The following is a 15,993-nucleotide window of genomic DNA, read 5'->3' on the forward strand; positions in this document are numbered from 1 at the left end:
ATTTATGAGTGCAGAGAACCCTCAGTGTCTCAATCTGAAGCAAGTATCCCAATAACAATGGAAAGGTACCAACCAAATCTTCATTAGCTAAAAGCCTTGCAAAGTGGCCCCTTGAAGAAGGAAAATTCCCTTAAGGGAAAATTCACTTTTCTACCCTAGAATTCAGAAACTGCTTATAATCTCCAAAAGAATATTATTAAAAAGGAAATAATTTAAGTTAGAGTCTTCAGTGGTCATTTGTGAACAGTGATTATCTCTGGGAAATGAGAGTATATTTTTAAATAATTTTCTATATTTTCCAAATTTCCTGTATTGAACATGTATTATTAAAAAATGAAATAATTTTAAAAAGCTTATGTTGGAGTTTATGTTCATTTACTGTAATGAGTAATAGTTGTTTGCTTAGCTAGCTTATTAATGACTGGAATACCACTGACTTGATAGAGTTTTAAATTTAAATGAAAATTTCTCATTCTAAAGAAAACGAAATGCTTCTATTAGTATAGGGACAATTATGTCTGTGATAATTTCAGTTCAGAATTTCTAACAATTAGTTAAAGAGATCAAAACTCCTAAAAAGTACCAAAAAGGTAAAATCTCATCCCCCCTCCAATTAAATCAGAATATTACTAATGCTGTTGTTTTAACTCATTGTGTGTGGATGTGGGTGTGAGAGAGTGGGTGGGGGTGGTGGATTTCTGTTTTGATGGTGGGGGGAAAGCTCTATCCAAATGGGGTTAATTATTGAATTACCAAATGACCTGTTTTTAAAGTACGAAACCAGGGCGAATTCTATGGTATGGACTCTGAGGCCATCAAAAATTTTCAGCATTAACGAGATTATCATATCATTATGTTATCATTCGTGATAGCATTTCGTATCTTGGGTTTAAGTAACCATCTCAGCACTAATTTTTGGACCAATTAATTATATATGCCAACAGAATTCAAGTTGAGTTAGTTTCAAACTCAATTCCCTTTGACTGTGGTGGAAGTAGGCAAGAAACTTCAATTCAATTTTAAGTGCAAAATAATTAAGTGGATTGAGTTTGTGAATGGAATCTCCCAATTGGAAATGCCAGGAGGTCAAGCAAGTAGTTTTATAAGATTTCTGTGAATTAAAATAATATCTCCAAGTAATGTGATAAATATTCCCTCTATAGGACTGAAAACATTGTTGATTTAATTGGCTTCTTTTAAATTAGTTTGGAGTAGACAATTTCATTAAATTTTACAGAAACCACTATACACTTTTGAAGGCATCATTTCTTAATATATATTTGGTGGGGAAGCCTTTATCATCCCTTTTTCTTGACCAAAATAAGACTCTTTGGAGGCATTTTATTTTTATTTTCAGTTGTTCTTTCTTTCTTTCTTTCTTTCTTTCTTTCTTTCTTTCTTTCTTTCTTTCTTTCTTTCTTTCTTTCTTTCTTTCTTTCTTTCCTAATGTAATGTTTCTTTGGGTTATATTCAAAGTATATACAAACCATATAGCTTTGGAAACTGAGATTCAATTCAAATGTGTATCCTCTATCTACAATGAAATATCTTTTTCATAAATGCCCTGAAAACAATGCGTAGAATCACACTTAAAACAGCATGATCTTCTGATTTGTTTGAGGTATTTTAAAACAACTCAGATAGCACTGTTGCCCTTGGACTCTTACTTCCTTCCATCAGTTGAAATGTCAACTTTTAAATCATTTAATTTTACTTTCTCACTTTCTTTTTCAATATGGAACTAATCAACCCTTTTACTGACCTTTATAAATGGTTTTCTTTGTTATAAGAACAAAGTAACAGTGCCCTCTTACTTGATAATTATCAGGAAACTATGAGATCAAGGAAGGAATAGTTGATTTTATGTCTTCTTCTTGCTCTAAATCCTCTATGCTCTTTGATGTCACTTCTTATGGAACAGAAAACAAAACAAAACAAGACAAAACAAAAGCCTACATCAATTAGGGGTACAGAGCAGCAAATACAGCTTCTGAATTCAGTCAAAGGCCACCTCTTAAAATAGGAAGAGAGTTTTCCTTCAATTATTCTTGAACAGGTTAACCACATATGTTTATTTTTTTCTGTCAAGCAAATAGCGAACAGGTCAAATTGAAATTGTTTCCATTAAAATTCACATAGGTTTTGTAAAAGTATATTGAATTTGCCTATGTTAATTAGTTGAGGAAAAGTCCATTTCTTACAGAATAAATATATTAGGCCAAAAACTATAATCCCTGTCTTCATTTTACAATTATCTATTCATAGGCAGCAAAAGGAGTGAATTCGTTGTCTTGAGGTTTTTTTTTTTTTTTTTTTTCCTAGGTACATTCTTAAGCATTAGGTAACTATCTGTTCTGCTGGATAATTTCTGTTAATTAAAGTTGATAATCCCAGAAAATGAAGTTCGTTACATTCATCTCTTGAGTCATTATCGCCTCGTCTAAGTTTTGGATAATGAGGTCATCTGCTTCTTTGAAATGCCTCATGACTCTTAACTGTTCAGAGAGATTGTCTGTCTAAAACAGATAGCAGAAGGTAATGAGAACATTTTCTTTTTTTTTTTTTTGCTTAGAAACTCTATGTAGAAATGAAATTATACATCTACTACTTTATGATTAACAATTTTTTTTTCCTTCAGGGTTACTGTTTTTCATGTTTTTACTCTAATATATCTTGTTAATAATGAAGCAGGTAACACTACCATTTGACTTTAATAACTGGCTTCCAAAAAGTGTAATCATTCATCAAATTTATTTTTTAATTATGGTTCCCTAGGCCATTCACAAATATTTATTGAAACAGTTTGTTAGTGTAAAAGTTAATTGTGGTATTTTATGGTCTAGGGACTAGATAAAAAGACCTTCAAAAACTCCTTTTGATGAAATAAGTAATAAAATATAGAAACAACCAGATCTGTGGAACAGTATGTATGTGTCTGTGCTAGAATCTTTATGCAAATTTGAAAACTTTTCATAGGTTTTTTTTTGTGTTTGTTTGTTTGTTTGTTTAGAGCGAGGATATGCCAATTCTTTGGGCACACTTGTCTTTGGTCTCATTGGCTATGTCCAATAAAGTTTGATATCTCCTAAAGGACCATTATGGTTTATTGGCTTAATGAAGCAAGCTGGAAAAAGTTTTGTGTAACACCTTTACTGTGCTCTGAGTGTTTTATAAAATTGCAAAGTATGTTCTAATTTTGAACAATTCCCAATGATGGGGTTATTTCCAGTGTGGCAAAACTGGACCTGAGGGAATAACTACATGAACGTCTTATACATATACACACTAGCTCTACCACAACAACTGCTCCAAAGAGTATCGTTCAAGCAATGGTGAGCAGAGTATTAATTTCCTCTTTTGGAAATTTGCCAGGATATCATGGTCAAGATAATTGTGTGGACAATGGTCTGGGAATCTGATGATTAATAGTTTGTCATACAAGAGATTTCTAAAAAATAGATTCTTTATCTTGCAGATTCTTTCTCAATATACAGATTTTCACAGCTAGATCATTGGTACTAGACACTGAAGAATTCTAGTTTTCCTCACTAAGATCAATTTCTAAAGCAAAATTTTAAAATCTACTTCTTAATTTAGAGAAGGGAAATAAGAAAACAATGTACAGATTTGCTTAGTATTTAGATAGATTAGGACAGATGGATCTGGAAAATGTCCTTCCAACAAACATGAATGGGAATAGTTTTTCCTCTCTAAGTTGTTGCTGTGATTTTAAAACACTGATTCCTAGGCTGTCATTTGTTACCTAAAGGCTAAATTTTAAAGGATACTTTATTCTGTTATTTTATATATTTGTTTTCTTTGTATAAAATTATTATATTCAGGCATGATTTAAGAGCTTCAGGTCAGAAAATATATTCATCATTCCCTGAAGAAGTGAATAAAGTCTCCAAGACAACCCATTAAGTTTATACAAACACCTGACTTGCATGATCTGGCTAGAAAAAAAAAATTAGAAGTGTGTTATTGAAAGATAATTTACTAAAAAGACAAAATCACAGCTCTCATACAAATATAAAATGAACATATGTCAGAGATTTTACTTGACTTATTAATTAATGAGAAAACTAGTAAGAGGTTACAACTAGTTCCAAGGAAAATTTAAAGAAACATCTATGTGAGCAATAAGGAAAGCTGGAATGAATGTTCAAGTAGATGCAAAACTGCTCTGTCCACAAGGCAATAATGAATCACATTTCATGGGACTCAATTCATTTGCATTTCTATAGATAGGAATGATTTGCATTATTTTCAGTTTCCTACAATTTACAGGGTTATAAAATAGCTCCAAGACAATGAAAGGCAGAGGTAACTAAGAAAGGTGCACTAAATAGGACATCCAGCGGCTTTTTTTTTTTCCTTATTCAAGACTTTCCCAATTTTTCCTGATAATAAAAAAGTTGTTCACATGTCATCGTCCTACAAGCTTGCTCACTGGGTGAAAACCATGAGTTTTTCCTATTAACTTTTAATAAGAAAATAGCTGTCAAACATAATTGTAAATTAGATTCAAGCCAATAAGAACTATGATTCCAAGATGAATAGAATATGCATCCTGCCACCCAAGACCATTTAACCTATTTTATGAGAGCAGCACCGACTGGCATGATATGTGCTCCATGTAAATTATAAACTGCTGAGCGAATGTTGCAGAAATTTTTATTTGGGAGGATTGGAGAGGGTGACATTTAATGATATTAAACACTGACCTAACTGCACACTAAGGGGTATCCTTTCTTATCCTCCATATCTGATTTTCCTCATGTCTAACTGTTGCAACTGAGGAGGAATCCCCTCTCCACAAAGGCAAGCCAGTAGAGTGTGTTGGTTGTGCTGTGCCTCAAACATACATACAAACTTTGAGCACAAAATGAAGGACCCTAAGTGGAGAATTTCTAGATCCACGATATTATGCTCTGAAGATGTAGAAAAAAAAAATCATGAATATTTTTTGTTGTTGTTGCTAAATCAGAGGTGGAAGGTGAGAAGCCCAGTTTGAAGGAGGCTGAGTCCAAACCTAGGGTTAGACAAGTGTGGGCATGTCTGAAAACCAGCGGGTGAGGCTGCCAGTAAACCTGATGAATGCGAAAGAGCAGAAGTTCTTTGAAATCAAAGACTATGTGCTTTGTTTCTGCTCACAGAGAAGGAAACCTTGGGTGCATTCTAAAAGAGTTTGGTAAAATTCAAGAGTAACTTAAAATAGTTTTCAGGATGCTACTGTAATCATTGAGTTCATTAGAATATATGCATATTTTTCTTGCTTTATACAGTTTTTGCCTTGCATGTTAATATCAAAATGTATTATAGCAAACTTGACCCATGACCTTTTTTTGTAACAAGGTTGAAAAGTTTCCTGTGTTCATTTTACTGAGCTCAGGGATTCAGATCGTAGCAGATATAATAGATGAGTCCTGTCCTCCTCATTAGAAGGGGCAGATGTTTCCCCAGGACTACTGAGAGATGTTCTTGGTAATAATAATTATAATAAAAAAATCTCTGCTTTATTAAGATGCGCTTCTGAGGGAAAGTCTTTCATTTTAAAAGATAAAGAGCTTCCAACATGTCCTAGAATCTAAAAAATCTAGTGAGTCTGGTAAAAGTTGTTCTAAATACAATGTGTGGGATCTCTTTGTCTTGACTGGCATGTGATAAATTAGCAAAATGAATAAAATAAAGGTGGCTGGTAAGTTAATTTTGTCTTTTGCTAAACTTTATGGCAGACTTTAAATAATGAATTGTATATACTGATTAATTTACACTGTTGCTATTTATAAAATTCTGTGGTTGTTGCCTAACTAAATGTTGTACAAGCACTGTGGTCTAGTATAGAAATTGGATTTTTATTTCTCACATTGTCTTTCCTAACTTTTGCAACTTTCTTCTTGATTGGAAAAAGGACAAGTGCTAGATAAGGTTTTGTTTTATTTTGTTCTGTTTTGGGCTAAAAATTTTTTATTTTCCAATAGAAAAGAGTAGGGCACAAGATTAAAGAGAATTTTTGCAATGAAAGCTTTCTTAAAAATTTTAGAATGTTTGAGCACTGTAGATATGGCCATAGAAATTATAGAATCAGTTAAAAATTGTCACCTGATAAAAATAAAGTTAATAAGAATTAAAAACATATGAGATTCGCATCTGCAGCTGGATTGCCATCTAATAGGAGAGGTTGCTTATAATTTGCTGATGCCCTTATAGAATGAATCAGGTATCTTCTAAATATCAGGAAAAAGATTATAGTATCATTCAGATATTATCTAAAAAACCACCAATATGAGATTCTTCTTCCATTGTGAGATAATGTTATAATAACTGTTTGGTGGTTGGTAATAAGGGATATAGAAAACTGAAACGTTATAAAGAAGGATTTACCTTCAGGTTGGGGAGACACCCCTCCCTAATGGATATGTATGTATATGGCACGTAGGAAAGTGTACTCTCTAGTATAAAACTGATTTGATACTTGATTTCAGAATAAGACCTATGTCGGGTGCCACCTTGCCCCATGTTAACCATTTGTCCTTAGAAATATTGCTAAATCCTGTCCTCTTTCTTCATTTTTGAAATGAATTTAATGATTTCACCATAGGATTGTTGTGAGGAATTAATGAAATAAAATTACCTGGCCTAATGCCTGGCACATAATGAGTGTTCAGTCAGTATTTATTGGCCTTTCCTCTTTCTAGAATCTGGTTGGAATGACCCATGAAGCAATTCAGTTCCTTTTCTATGATGCTGTGATAGTCTTCCTTGTCTGTCTCACTACAGCTGAGGGGTATGGCTTCCTGTCATGTCAATAACAGAGGCATATGCAAGCAGTTTCTGGGTGGTACCAGGATGTCTAAGTGAAGTAGGGGGTACTCCAGAGATGAATAATTTGGAAAAAAAAAAAAAAAGCACGTCTCAATTGATTCTTATATGATTCTTTCTAATCGAAGAACTGGCATAATAAATTACAAAATTTTTCTGAAGTACACTGATGACAAGTAGAAGGCCTGTGAATGAAATGTGTAATTTTCCTGTCTCTAGAAATATACAAAGTAAAATCGCCACATTATAATTGTGGGTTATAATCAGTCACCGATCATCTTTAGGTGAGCTATTAAGACTCACATCTGTAGACCGGAGGACCCAGAGCATCAAGGCAGTGACTGGGGAATTGATTTTTTTCTACATTTTTGTAGAAACACATTTCTGAGTATAAACACATTTTTATCTACATTTCTGACTAGAAATGGACTGTACTTTTCTCTTGGTAATCTACGCTGTTCAATCAAGCAGTCATTGCAAACCAGAGATAGTCTTAGGCCCAGTTTTAAAATAAGTAACATCCCATCAGTGGAACTAGAAACCTTTCTTGAAGGCTACTTACTGGTTTCAAGTAAGAGGGAGAAAAATTTAATAACACAGAACAGACTTCTAAGTAAGTTGTTTTTCTTGGGCACATTATATATGCTGAAAAGTTAATGCTGTTTTTAAAGTTAATTCATGATAATTGAACTGAAGTGCTTGGAAAGTGCTGTTAGAGAGTCTACTTATGAACCCTGTGCCCTCTTTGTCCATTCAGTAAAAGCACCGTTCAGGAAAAGAAAGGAGAGTGAGCTGGCTGCATGGTGTGCACTTAGCCATATTTGCGTCCTTCCCCTCAAAAGTATCTGTTTTTCTAAGTGCTTTTTTTCTTTTAATCCATCCACCTCATTGAGTCAGCAGGCCTGTGAGGCCCATTATCACTCCACTCTGAAGACTGGGAAGGGCTGATAAAATGTATTTTTGTAGTGATTCACTGCAAATCACTTTTGCTGCTTGGAGGCATAAGTTGGAGTGAGCAGTATAGGTTAGGAGGAGGAGAATATGTGGCATAAGTGAATTAAATAAACAACCTACTGTTTAGGTGACCACACTGACACATTTTCAATAAATACACGCTAAGTCTTTGTTAGAGCGGGGGACGTTGATTTTTATCACTAGTGCTGCTGGGAGTAAGTCATTTATGGGGAGGGTACCCTTTTATCCAGCAATTCCATTTTATAATAGCAGAAAGTTGGTAACCACCTTTATCTTCAACAATAACAGGTTAATCAAATTACGCTCTATTTATTTATTTTTTTTAAAGATTTTATTTATTTATGTATTAGAAAGCGAGCGAGAGAGAAACAGCATGAGAGGGGAGAAGGTCAGAGGGAGAAGCAGGCTCGCCGCTGAGCTGGGAGCCCGATGTGGGACTCGATCCCAGGACTCCAGGATCATGACCTGAGCCGAAGGCAGTCGCTTAACCAACTGAGCCACCCAGGCGCCCAATTATGCTCTATTTAAACAGTGAAATACTAAGTAGGCATTAAAATGATGATCTAAAATAATATTTAATTACATGGAAAACTATCCCTGATAAATTAAGTGAAAAAGGAAACTATAGACCATATTTTTTGTTTTAAGGGAAGTGTTTCTCTATGTGAAAGAAAAGAGGCTATTAAAATACACATATAATATTAACAGTAATTTTTTTTATTACGGGATTTTAAATTTTCTTATTCTTATTACATTTAATAACTTTGAATTATAAGGCATTATAATAAAGTTATAAGAATATTATAAATAAATTTTTTAAAAGAGCATATACATGTCAAAAGTCATGCTTGTAAACAAAAAGAAATTAAAAGGCTTCTTTCAGGCTCAATTACCCAACTATATTACATTGTTCAAGAACTGAGCCCTCCAGAAAACTCTTTGCAAATAAACCATATTAAGGAAGAAACACATAAGAACCAAGAACATGTAGTTGTGAAAAAAAAAAAAAACATAGAAACTTCATCAATGTGTAAAGGCTTAAAAAATAATTGAATCCACAATAGCTTCTTTGCCTGCAAATGAAATCAGGTTGTAATTATTTAGAGGTAATAAATGAGAGTGTATTACCGTGTATAAAACTATGTTTGAAAATATGTGTAATATGGGAGAGGAGTTAAGACGGTGAAGAAATAGGGGGACCCTAAGCTTGCCTCAACCCTCGAACACAGCTAGATAATTATCAAATCATTCTGGATGCCCAAGAAATCAGTTGGGGGATCAAAAGAAAAAAAAAAATGGCAAGTCTATACGTAGAAAAGTGACCACCTTCTAGAAGGTAGGAAGTGCGGAGAGTTGATGTGGGGGAGGAAGAACTGTGGGTGCTGCATAAGTTGCATACAACTTATTAAAATGTAATACAGAGATTGCCACAAGGTATTCTAAGCAGCAGAGCACAAAATCTGAAGGTTTAGAAGTCTGCCATGGCAGACTCAGGCAGGCGCTCAGGTGGGGAAGGGGGACAGAGACCTGGGAGCGGACAGCAAGACTGAGGATCCCCTGGGTCTCAAGAAGAACAGGTGGTACCAACGTGCTGCAGTGTTCCCAGGCATAGGAGCAGGGACTCTGTCTGAGGGCAGTGAGCTTGGGGGCCAGTTCTCTGTTCTGCCTTGCCGTAAACTCTGAACTGCTGTGCAGTCCTGCGACCACTTTCCTGGGACTGGCCCACAAATGACAAAAGCATGGCTAGATCAGCACATGTGGTGGGAGTCCCTAAAATTTGGAGTTTTGAAACCTAGTCGCACAGCAGAGATATAATAGCTCGGACACTGGCAGGGTGAAGGCAGGGATCTGACAGAAGGCAGGGACACAAGAGGGGTGATTGTTCTTCTGTGAGGGCTTTCTGAAGAGTGAAGGCCTGAACCCTTAGTTCTGTGGCTACCTGCCACCATTTTCCCATCGCCCGTCAGCCCTCGAAGTCTTCAGGGAGCAAAATAGCTCCACCTAGTGGAGACCAGGAGTGCTTACCCCAAGTCCTGTCCCCCTGTGCCCTGCAGGCACATCTCCACTAGGGAAGTCCATCTGAGAATTAGAGCAATAGGCCACTCTCTCAGAAGACTAGCATAAACACCTCGTTTGCACCAAGCTTACTGATCACAGTGTGCTGCAAAGCTTCAGCTCTAGGGGAAATAAGATCTAGCTTTCTTTTTCTTTTTATGTTTTTAAAATTTTTTTCCTATTTTTAAATTTCTTTTTAAGTTTTTATCTTTTTTAATTTTCATTTTTATATATTTATATTTATTTTATTTTATTTTTTTTAGAATTTTTGGATCTAACTTCTTTTAACAAGCAGATCAAAACACATCCAGGATCTAGGTCTTTCTTTCTTTCCTCCCTTCCTTTCTTCTTTCCTTTCCTTTCCTTTTTCCTAGACAAAATGACAAGATGGAGGAATTCACCCCAAAAGAAAGATCAGGAAGTAGAACTAACAGCCAGGGTTTAATCAATACAGATATAAGATGTCTGAGCTAGAATTTAAAACAACAATTATAGATACTAGCTGGGCTTGAAATAAGCATAGAAGACACTAGAGAATCCCTTACTGCAGAGATTAAAAGAACTAAAGTCTAGTCAGGCTGAAATTAAAAATGCTGTAACTGATGGGAGGATGGGTTAACCTGGTGATGGGTATTAAAGAGGGCACGTTCTGCATGGAGCACTGGGTGTTATGCACAAACAATGAATCGTGGAACACTACATCAAAAACTAATGATGTAATGTACGGTGATTAACATAACAATAAAAAAACCAAATAGAAAAAAAAATGCTGTAACTGAGATGCAAACCCTATGGATGTCATAATGACAAGGATGGACGAGGCAGAGGAATGAATCAATGATGCTAAAGATAAATTTATGGAAAATTATGAAGCTGAAAAGAAAAGGGAAAGAAAGGTTATGGATCATGAAGGTAGACTTGGGGAACTAAGCAACTTATTAAAATGTAATAACATTCATATCATAGGAGTCCCAGAAGATGAAGAGAGAAAAAAAAAGGGGCAGGAGGTTTATTTGAGCAAATTATAGCTGAAAACTTCCCTAATCTGGGGAAGAACACAGACATCAAAATCCAAGAATCACAGAGAACTTCCATTAAATTCAACAAAAGCCAGCCATTACCAAGACCTATCACAGCTAAATTCACAAAATACACAGACAAGGGACGAATCCTGAAAGCAGCAAGGGGAAAAACTACAAGGAAGACAGATCAGGTTCACAGCAGATCTGTCCACAGAAACATGGCAAGCCAGAAGAGAATGGCAGGATATATTTAAGGTGCTGAATGGGAAAAATAATGCAGCCAAGAATACTTTATTTATTAAGGCTGTCATTCAGAATAGAAGAGATAAAGAGTTTCCCAGACAAACAAAAACTAAAGGAGTTCGTGACCACTAAACCAGCCCTGTAAGAAATTTTAAGGGGGACTCTTTGAGTAGGGAAAAAAAGACCAAAAGCAACAAAGAGTGGAAAGGACCAGAGAATATCACCGGAAACACCAACTCTAAAGGTTAACACAATGGCACTAAATTCTTATCTTTCAATACTCACTCTGAATGTAAATAGACTAAATGCCCCAATCAAAAGACATAAATCAGAATAGATTAAAAAAAAACAAAAACAAAAACAGAAGACCTATCTATATGCTGCCTACAAGAGACTCATTTTAGACCTAAAGACACCTTCAGATTGAAAGTTAGGGGATGGAGAACCATCTATCATGCTAATGGACATCAGAAGAAAGCCAGAATAGCCAAACTTAATATCAGACAAACTAGATTTTAAAACAAAGACTGTAACCAGAGACGAAGAACGGCATTATATCATAATTATGTTGTCTATCCCTCAAGATCTAACAATTGTAAATATTTATACCCCCAACTTGGGTGTATCCAAATATATAAATCAATTAATAATAAACATAAAGAAACTCATTGATTTAGTACAATAATAGTCGGGGGACCTTAACATCCTACTTACAGCAATGGACAGATCATCCAAACAGAAAATCAATAAGGAAACAATGACTTCAAATGACACACAGGACCAGATGGACTTAACAGATATATTCAGAACATTTCATCCTAAAATAGCAGAATACACATTCTTTTCAAGTGCACATGGAACATTCTCTAGAATAGATCACATACTGTGTCACAAATCAGCCCTCAACAAGTACAAAAAGATTGAGATCATATCATGTATATTTTCAGATGACAACAGTATGAAACTTGAAGTCGACCAGAAGAAAAAATTTGGAAAGACCACAAATACATGGAGGTTAAAGAACATCCTACTAAAGAATGAATAGGTTAGCCAGGAAATTAAAGAAGAAATAAAGAAAGTACATGGAAACAAATGAAAATCAAAACACGACAGTCCAAAACCTTTGGGATGCAGCAAAGGCAGTCCTAAGAGGGAAGTATATAGCAATACAGGCCTACCTCATGAAGCAAGAAAAGTCTCAAATACACAAACTAACCCTACACCTAAAGGAGCTAGAAAGGGAACAGCAAATAAAGCCTACAGCCAGCAGAAGGGAAATAATAAAGATTAGAGGAGAAATAAACTATATAGAAACAACAACAACAAAAACCCACAGTAGAACAGATCAATGAAACTAAGAGCTGGTTCTTTGAAAGAATTAATAAAATTGATAATCCCCTAGCCAGACTTATCAAAAAGAGAAGAGAGAAGTCCCAAATAAATAAAATCATGAATGAGAGAGGAGAGATCACAACCAACAAACAGAAATACAAATAATCATAAGAGAATATTATGAAAAATTACATGCCAAAAAACTGGGCAATCTGGAAGAAGTGGACAAATTCCTGGAAACATACAAACTACCAAAACTGAAACAGGAAGAAATAGAAAATTTGAGCAGACACCTAACCAGCAAAGAAATTGAATCAGTAATCAAAAATCTCCCAACAAACAAAAGTCCAGGGCCAGATGACTCCCCAGGGGAATTCTACCAGACATTTAAAGAAGAGTTAATACCTATCATTCTGAAACTGTTCCAAAAAATAGAATGGAAGGAAAACTTCCAAACTCCTTCTTTGAGGCCAGCATTACCTTGATTCCAATAGCAATGACATCACTTAAAAAGAATTGCAGACCAATATCCCTGATGAACATGGATGCAGAAATTCTCAACAAGATACTAGCAAATTGAATCCAACAGTACATTAAAAGAATTATTCACCATGATCAAGTGGGATTTATTCCTGGGCTGCAGGGCAGTTCAATATTCACAAATCAATCAACATGATACACCACATTAATAAAAGAAAGGATAAGAACCATATGATCTCTCAATAGATGCAGAAAAAGCATTTGACAAAATACAGCATCCATTGTTGATAAAAACCCTCAACAAAGTAGGGATAGATGGAACATAGCTCAACTTCATAAAGGCCATGTATGAAAGACCCACAGCTAATATCATCCTCAATGGGGAAAAACTGCCATCTTTTCCTCTACAGTCAGGAACAAGACAAGGATGTCCACTCTCACCATTACTATTTAACATAGTACTAAAAGTCTTAGCCTCAGCAATCAGACAACAAAAAGAAATAAAAGTCATCCAAAACAGCAAGGAAGAAGTCAAACTTTCACTACTTGCAGATAACATAATACTCTATGTAGAAAACCCAAAGACTCCACCAAAAAATTCCTAGAACTAATACATGAATTCAGCAAGGTTGCAGGATATAAAATCAATGTACAGAAACCTGTTGTATTTCTATACACCAATAATAAAGCATCAGAAAGAGAAATCAAGGAATTGATCCCATTTACAATGGCACCAAAAACCATAAGATACCTAGGAATAAACCTAACCAAAGAGGTAAAAGATCTGCACTCTGAAAACTATAGAACACTTATAAAAGAAAGTGAAGAGGACATAAAGAAATGGAAAAACATTCCATGCTCATGGATTGGAAGAATATTGTTAAAATGCCTATGCTACCCAAAGCAGTCTACACATTCAAAGCAATCCCTATCAAAACACCACCAGAATTTTTCACAGTTCTGTATTACTTATTCAAATCGCACAGTAAAGTATCCAGTTGGCACAGTACTGGTTTAAATGGGTTCACCACCAGTCCAATCACCTATGGGCAGAGAGGGGAGAGGGCTTGTGTTTACTTTATCTACCAGGTACTCTGACTCATTCTGGTTTTGCTAAAAGGCAAAATTGGGTATCAGTTGAAATTGGGTAGAATGTCTATAATAGTCTGTCTTTGGATATAAAGACATAGTATTTCTCTGTTTAAATCTATGAAAGAAATCTACAAATACTTGCTGGAAGATATGTATTACATATGTACTACATGTTTTATATGGGGGCATTTTCTTTCTCATATCACCATCTAATTGCTTAGGCCAAAAACAGGAGTTACTTGTTTCCTCTTTGATTTCCCTCATCTCACTACCAGTCCATTATTCTGACCTGTCTATTGTCCTCCAAATATATCCCAACTGAGCCATTTTCACTGTCTTTACTCTGACCATTTTACCACAAGCCACCATTATTTCTCACCTGAACTACTGCCATGACCTCCTAATTGGTTTCCCTTTCTTCCCAATTTCCTTTCCCCACAATCAAACAGGGCAACCAAGGTGAGCCTTTTAAGATGTAAAACAGGTCAAGACACACTCCTGCTTAACATCATCAAAATCATCTCATCAAAATCAGAATTTTCCATACTGGAGCTAAGGAAAGAATTTTAATACCCACCCAGTAGCAAAGCTGAGTTGTGAAGCACCAGAGCCGTCCAGTGTAGGAAACGTGTCTTGAGAGAAGAGATCCCTCAGTCAAAGAGGAAGGGATGGAGAGATGGAGAGAATTCTGGTATCACTTTATTATCTTCATCCCTGATGTTCCTGATGTCAGATGCACCTCCTCCCTCACATCATTTGATTACATAGGCTAATCCAATCTTCTTTTCTGCCTGGGTAGAAACCCACTTGCACAGAATCTCAACCACTCCAATCAATGTGTCATACCTGGGATGAATTTTAAAAATCAGATAAATACACCCCTTTCCTTATCTTTCCTTGGGTAAAATCTAACAGGTATTAGTTTTTCTTTAAACATAATTGAATCCATTTTGGATAATACATATAAGCAAAACATTCAAATACTCTATTCATTTCTAGTTCTGGTTCTTATTCCAGGATCAGGCCGAGCACTGTTCATGCTTCTGGGACTTATTGACCAGGTGGCCTAAGTGTAGTGTCAACAATAAAAGTAGCCAAGGAATGAGAGCATTAGCTACAGGTTCTCCAGAACTAGCAGTGAGTCAGCTAATAGTATTATAACAATAATGACAGAAGTTGGTGGGGGGTGTTGGAAATACCTGTAACTGGGCACAGGAAGGAAGAAGAACTAACAGGTTTGGAGCTGTGGAATTAGGCTGGAATTGAGGCAGACAACAAGAAGGATTAGAGCTGGAAGCAGAGGGCTCAGGAAGCTGACTGGAGGAAGCAGGTCTAGAGCGAGACACATTATTTCAACCACAGTAAACAGAAAGGGTAACAATATGCACATTATTAAGAAGTATCAGAGTATCATTCTTAATATGGTTTTAGGCATTCAGAGGCATGTCCAACAGATTTTGTCTTTATAAATATTAGGAGTATTAAATACTAAAATTTAAGCACTGTTAATAAGAGTCCCAGTTCTGGGGTGTCTGGGTGGCTCAGTTGGTTGGGCAACTGCCTTTGGCTCAGGTCATGATCCTGGAGTCCCAGGATCGAGTCCCGCATTGGGCTCCCTGCTCGGCAGGGAGTCTGCTTCTCCCTCTGACCCTCCCCCCTCTCATGTGCTCTCTCTCTCTCATTCTCTCTCTCAAATAAATAAATAAAATCTTTAAAAAAAAAAAAAAGAGTCCCAGTTCTGGACTTTGAGAATTAGGATGGCTCGAGTGAGGCAAAACAGCTTGGATTGTAATTATTGTGTCCTTTGATGTTGCATTTGTAGATTAATTCTATGAGGCTGTTCATCTGATTCTTGTGCTTAAATGACAACAAAAAGAATTTAGGCTAATGATGAAAAAATCTTTTTTGACAGTTCGAGTTATTAAACACTGAAATAAGTTATAAAAGAGATTATTGAATCATTTTCTCT

The sequence above is a fragment of the Neomonachus schauinslandi genome, chromosome 1 (genome assembly GCF_002201575.2).
Source record: "Neomonachus schauinslandi chromosome 1, ASM220157v2, whole genome shotgun sequence".
Classification (NCBI taxonomy): Eukaryota; Metazoa; Chordata; class Mammalia; order Carnivora; family Phocidae; genus Neomonachus; species Neomonachus schauinslandi.